We start from the raw sequence: 7,129 nt of genomic DNA, 5'->3' as shown, positions 1-7,129 counted from the left end.
GTAATAGTAATTTGAATCGTGTTGTAAAAGTGAAGCCCGTTTAATAGTATTCGATCGTTTAGGTAAATATGAATAAAATAATGAGATATGATAAATAGTGAAGCACTTGAACATGATACGGTAAAAAATGTTACTATTCTAGATAACAGTTTTATTCAGTTATATGGATTATGGAGGCTCTACAGAAAACATGGGATCAAGAAATGAGAACAAACAAAACTTTTTTCACTAAACGATCGAGTGCGCATGCGTCAGTTTACTTCCTGAGTGCGTGAGGAGTGTATGACGTCAAGTTCTCTCCGTGCACCAGGAGGTAGGAGAACGCCACTCTGCTTTCTGACTTCCGTAAGTATGAATTCCCTTGTTCGGAGTCTAGTAGGCTCTTTAGTATGAGTCAAGAAGAATATACACTGTTTATAGTCGACTGGGCACGAATAACGAAAACAACAAACGTAATCCTTAGTAATAAAATGAATGCTGAGATAGAGATACAGTTGTTTTCTTTTTCATTTTGTTGGGTTATGATGTGTTTTGTGTTTTTTGCCCATATCTTTATCATTTATTGTTGATTATAATAATGTTAGGCTAATTTTGTGGAGGAGTCACATTTTTTTGCTCCCATTTTATTTTAGATTGTGATAATATTGTCAGGCGATGATAGTTATAGATATGATAATATTCTGTGAGTTTCTTTCGCTTCTGTTTTTTTTCTCTCACTAGTTACGCTATTTTGATATGGTTCTAAGTTATTTCGCGATTTTATTATTTTTTTTCTCGTTAGGCTGTGATATTTTCTTGGTTTCTTTTCGCTGTTTTTTTTTCTCTCATTTTGTTACGCTTTTTTTTCTGATTTATTTTTTCTTTTGCTAATGTGGGTTGTGATGTATTTTGTGAGTTTCTTTTAGCTGGTTTATTCTCTCTTTGCTAGGCTATTTGATCATATTCTGTCGATTCATTTTTGTCACTTTGTTTTGTTTCTATCTGTCCCTATTTTTCTCATCTTTATTAGGCTATGATAGAGCTTATTCTGTACGTTTCTTTTCACTATAGTTTATTTTCTCTTATACTATTAGGCTGTTCGATATATTTTCTAGGTTACATTTCTCAAGTTCATTCTTATTCTTATTATGTTAGTCTGGTATTATTTATTTCATTTTCACCATTTTTTATTCTCATTTCATTAGCCAATGTTTTGTTTGTTTCTTTTAGCTAGTTTACTTTTTATAATTTTGTAGGGTTCGTTTTGTCTCGTTTGTTTTCTCTCGTTTTGTTTGGCTATTCATTTTTGACATGATATTAGTTTTCATTTGTCTTTCTGTTCCTATTTTCTCCTTTTTAGTAGGCTATGATATATATTTTATTAATCTTTTTTTCGCTAGTTTATTTTCTCGTTTTGTTAGGCTATTTCATAATATATTCTGTCGATTAATTTTTACCGCATTGTTTTTGTTTTCATGTTTAACCCTCCGATAAACATTTAATTTTCACCAGTTTCACATAGTTACATGTTATGGGTATATAATTATTTCCTCACCTGCTCTAATATAACAGTTCTTTTTTATTCCACCACATTTCTTTTAATTGTCCTTTTCATTTATTCGTGAAGCATCGCGTATGCCGACTCTAGCGTCTATTACCTTCTCATGTTGTCATATTTTTGTTATGCTATATCATATTCGGTCAGTTTCTTCTCGTCACTTTATATTTCATAACTTAAAAAAAAAAACTTTCCGTAACCTGTGTGTGTTGCTATGTGGCATCTTAGACTTCTCATTTTCAAGTTTTTTCTTATAATGAAATGCTATGAATAAGCATTTCCTCCGTTTCTTTTGCTTACGACAGTTTTTTACTATATATTTTTTTGTTGTTGGAACTCTTTACATAAATTTAGTTTCTCTACAGTCAGTATTTTCAACGTGGTGTGGTGTTGCTCGACAAGAAATAGTAGTTGTGGTAGTAGTAGTAGTTGTAGTATAAGTGTGTGTGTATGTGTGTGTTTGAGTAAGTGTACACATGAAAACAAGGGAGGGACTTGTAAAAAAATTAAAGTGGGAGAAACAATACCTTGGCGCGTGATTCAGTGCATGGGAAGTGACGGACACGGAACGGATGGCGGCAGGTGTGATGAATGACGCACTTCCCGGAGATGTAAGGGAAGAGTACATCACGGTGTGTGCGTGTGTGTGTGTGTGTGTGTGTGTGGTGGTGGGGTGGGGTGGGGGGGGGGACTACACTTTTAACATTCTTTTCATTTCTTGTCGGATATTTTTGCCGAAGGTCACGTGATGTAAACATGGATGTATTTCTGAGGTGTACGCACGCAAGAATGATGGATGAATATTGTGGGGTGTTGAGGTAATGATACGCGGTAGGGAGGGAATTAACGCTTACCCAATAAAGTTGCTTGGGAATGAAGCCCCGTTTATTGATATTCGTGTGGGAGACTTAGCGGAAGTTTTATGAAGGCTTCAGGAGGGACGCACAGCTAAGTCAATACAAAGGAGCGCAAAGCATTATGGTTATCGAGAAGGGGGACAGTGACAGCGAGATACAGGTGAGGAGGATATCAATACGGGAAAGAGGGTTACCTGTTTCCATTAATAACTTAGATGAAAGTGGCGACTGGTTATTGAACTCTAAACAATAAACCTCAGAGTCAAGAGAGGGAGGAGGAGAGAAGAAAGTCTCACTATACTAAATGTAATATATGAGCTTGAGGTAGAGGAAGAGTTTGCCTCGAAGGGTTAGAGGTCTTAGGAGAAGAGGTAAGGAGAGGCACGTCAGGGAAGCTACTAAAGAGGTCATTCCAATGCTAACGATCATCGACCTGCTTAGCGGCCCTGGAGGAGAGAGCCGCCCAAAGTGTGCCTCCGGATTAGCTCTCTCCGAACGATGCATGATTGACTGGTGTCGCTCACAGCGGTGGTCCGGGGAGATTAGCGGAGCTCAGATGGCTGGTTTAGTTCAAGGTTTAATGGCGGGGGTAGTGGGGAGGGAGGGTCTGAAAACGTCTGTATTCTCCTTTCCTTCATTTTTCAAGCTTTTGATCTATTTTCTTATTCTTTAACAATGCTGCCGCTTAACCTCAAAACTCACTTGGATGTTAGCAAACGTCTATATTCTTCTATTCTACACTTTCTAAGCTCTTGACCATTTTCTCCTTTAACAATACAGCCGCTTAACCATTAAAACCCACTTAGATGTCAGCAAACGTCTGTATTCTCCTGTCCTTTATATTCCTAACTTTGTAAACTGTATTCTCTTTCTTTAACAATACTGACGATTAACCCCAAAACTCGCCTCCCTCAAAACCACGAAGTTCATTGAGTAACCAAAATAAACTAATAGGGTCTGAATATAACTTTAAGAAATAATATGACAATTTGAAAATACAAAATACCGTGACTATTATAATTTTTTTCTTATGGTAAAGTAGACGCGCTCCTCCATATACCTACACATCATTACTTTGTTGACATCATTAATTTATCATATTGTCGACATCATTATTGTTTTATGTTATTGACCTTTTCGTTATATATATATATATATATATATATATATATATATATATATATATATATATATATATATATATATATATATATATATATATATATATCTCTCTCTCTCTGCTCTCTCTTTTACAGTATTATCATATCAAAGTGTTGACCTCAGTAGATAAACATATTTTCAAATTGAAACGGAGTAACCTTCCCCTCCACAGCAAATCCACGAGGACGTGATTCTGCAGTTTCGTTGTTCCCCCGGGAGCACCGCATCGCCTGGAGGACGCTGGCTATTACCTCAGAACAGTAAGAGAATTCCAAGGACGTTAGTTGTTTTACACAAATTGCCGACATGAAATATAAATGCAAATTGATATAATTTTATTTCAACTTTTTTGTCATTAGATATACATGTTTTTCTCATCGGCATCGGAACCGCGGAAATGAATGTAATGTATCACACAACGTTATTACGCAGAATTTTATGTAGAATTCCGCGGACATCACGCAATTAATATTTAAATTTTCTGATGCGAGATATTTGCAAGCCTCAAAGAGGCTTGAAATTATCCGGAGATCTCTTTGTAACGTCGAGTCATAATTTATTGCAAATATAACGCTGCACATTACGAGGTGGATTCAGCCATAATCTGTGATATAAAGCGTCCTTCAGCTATGCATGACCTGAGTATTGAGCGTATAGGATGCATATTTAACAATGTATAGCGAATATTCGAAGCCCTAATTATCTCTGTGCTGTCTGTGGTTCTGTTCCTCCAAGAATAGATCAGCGCTATAGGCTGTTCCGGCGCGTCTGTCAAAAAAGGGCTGACGCTATGGCAAACACTCTCTTCCTTGACCTCTGACCCCTTTATCGTGACAGTATGAAGTGAGCAGCTGCCGCACTTCTTTGCCCAACATCGTTAATACACTAATGCGATGAGGAAACAGATAATTTTATTGCATTCTGTATCCCCTGTAAGCGAAGGGTGTTACATTTCATTCCGGTGAAACACATAATATCTTGTCCTGCATGGAATCTAGAGCTCTCAGGGGTCTTGTACATACGTGTGTGTCCTCCCTCCCCCTTCCTCCTCTCCCTCTGAAGTGGGAGAAACCAGTTTTTAGTATTATCATTATTTCTATCAGTATTATTATTTATTTTTGTGAGACATTTTTCAAACACACACACACACACACACACACACACACACACACACACACACACACACACACACAAGGCGTTGACAGATGCATGCAAAATCTCCGTACATAATCAGTTCCAGAATTGCTCCACTTCCCTGAATAAAGCAGGCAAAGGCACTGATTGCTGTGAGCCGTAACAAGACACTAATTCCCGCCCGCCGCACCATCCTTCCTCCTTTAGACCATAAGAGTAAAAAAATAATAGTGGACGGAACACGCTACACTTTTATATATAACACCAACCTACAGTAGTTTTCTTCACACATAATTAAAAAGTATTTAGAATAGAGGAAATAAATCTGGGCTCTTCTCGGTTTTTGATAGTTTCAGTTGCCTTTACCTACACTCCATTAAAAGACTACTTCAAAATACGTAAAACAAACTGTGCACTCTAAAAGTCAGTACCGCCCGAGCTCGTTTAACACATCATAAAACAAACAAACAAACGGTTCCATAACAGATGACAGCAACCCGTGCGTTCATATTTAATGCCTTTCAAATTTCCTTCACACTAAAATATCGTTAAAAAAAAATCACAGCCCAGAACAGTAGGAGGGAATGGTCTTGCATTTTTAGACTTTTAAGACCATTTTAGAACTCCATCGCTTCCTAAAACAGTAAGAAAAATAATGGGAAGAAAAAGGTAAACTCGATAATTTGATAGGTTACCGCTCTAATTTCCTTCACACCTCATTAAAACAACTGCAAATAAACCTAATTGCAGAGGCGAACACACGATCACCTTAATATAAACAGAGCCATCAGGGTGCAGTAATGGCGCTCACGCTGAAGTGCTAATAGCCTAATTACAATACTGATTCCCTTACAAACGATGGGATTCCGTTCAAGAGCACCAGACTCATTGAAAGAGGGGCTGGATGTTACCTATTTCTGTCGTGTGTGACTTATTTCTCTTTTGGGTGCCTCTCTGAAACCCATTTTGCTATACACAATTCTTTACTACCTCCACGAATACCTGCACTTTCTACACTTGCTTTGATGTATGTATTCCAGGTTCACCTCGCGTTACACCATCCCTCACTACCACCACTAACACAACCATTATCATTAACATTTCAAGTCCCCCTCGCGATAGACAATCCATTACCACCACCACTAACAACTATTATCATTAACACCTGCTTTGATTTACGTATTTCAAGTCCTCCTCGTGTTACACCATCCCTCACTACCACCACTAACACAACCATTATCATTAACACCTGCTTTGATTTATGTATTTCAAGTCCTCTTCGCGTTAGACAATCCTTTACCACCACCACTAACACCTTCAGTTTCTACACTTGCTTTGGTTTATGTATTTCAGGCCACCCTAGCGTCATACAGTCCCTCACCACAACCAGCAACACCTCCACTACCTCCAACATTTGCTCTGATGTATTTAAGTTCCCCCTCGCGTTGTGCAGTCCCTCACCACAACGACTAACACCTCCACCACCTCCATCACTTCCATCTGACTGATTTCTCTCTGGTTTCCATCTCAGGGTGAAATTGTGCTACACGTTCTCACACACACCACCACCACCACCACCACCTGTATTGTCAGACTGGGAGATATTACACCTCTCGTAGTACCCTTGGCAGACTCCATGCGCTTTTCATTCATATAAGATTTCCTACGCCACCACCACCACTACCATCGCCACCATAACAACAACAATCAGCTATGCAGCGTTCATCCGTACCATTCCAGTTTTCAGTTCAGTGCTCGGAATGTGTGAGTACAAGCATATTTCCAAGGATCGGTTAGCAGTGCTCTAGTGGGGGAATAGTGGACAAGAGTGTTCATTAGTTGGGTGACGGATGTAGTGGACTTAATTTCCCAGCTGCTACTCCAGGTGTCTCTCTCTCTCTCTCTCTCTCTCTCTCTCTCTCTCTCTCTCTCTCTCTCTCTCTCTCTCTCTCTCTCTCCAAACACACCTCGACGGAACAGTTCAACGTGACGTAACATTATCGAGGACTTGCATCCGTTCCTGTATAACATTAGAGAGATTGCCAGTATTACCTATGCCAGGAGTTTGTCTTACATTTATCAAGAACCAGGAGTTGGCTTATTACTGCCCCGTGAAAGTTAATGCTATTTTTGCCTCGTGTTGTTGTTTTTGAGGATGTATAGAAATTAACGGAAAGAGAGAGAGAGAGAGTGCAGTTTCCATTGTCATCCTTTCGAAGTGTCAGACGTCTTCAGGTATACACAGGGAGACAAGAGTACAGATTCCATCCTCACCTTACCGTTTGAAGTGTCAGCTGCTCCAAGGTGTAAAAAAGGAGGCAAGAGTACAGTTTATATCATCCTTTCGTAAGTACTGTCAGCCGTTTCAGTGTATAAAAAGGAAGATGAGAGTACAGCGTCTATTTTTAACCTCTCGTTGTGTCAGTCGTTCCAAGGTATA

At 38.8% G+C, this 7,129-nt stretch overlaps 1 long non-coding RNA gene across 1 annotated transcript in view; it reads left to right on the top strand.

Annotated features, from left to right (window-relative positions):
- Positions 1–280: 280 nt before the first annotated feature.
- LOC126998521 (uncharacterized) overlaps positions 281–7,129 on the top strand; it is a 100,957-nt gene continuing 94,108 nt past the window's right edge. Inside the window, exons 1-2 of the long non-coding RNA XR_007752911.1 lie at positions 281–345; positions 3,728–3,815. This is a non-coding gene — a long non-coding RNA (uncharacterized LOC126998521). The remainder of the gene's footprint in view (positions 346–3,727; positions 3,816–7,129) is intronic.

This window comes from Eriocheir sinensis, chromosome 14, assembly GCF_024679095.1.
Source record: "Eriocheir sinensis breed Jianghai 21 chromosome 14, ASM2467909v1, whole genome shotgun sequence".
NCBI lineage: Eukaryota > Metazoa > Arthropoda > Malacostraca > Decapoda > Varunidae > Eriocheir > Eriocheir sinensis.
This window is presented reverse-complemented; position numbering and strand designations above follow the sequence as displayed.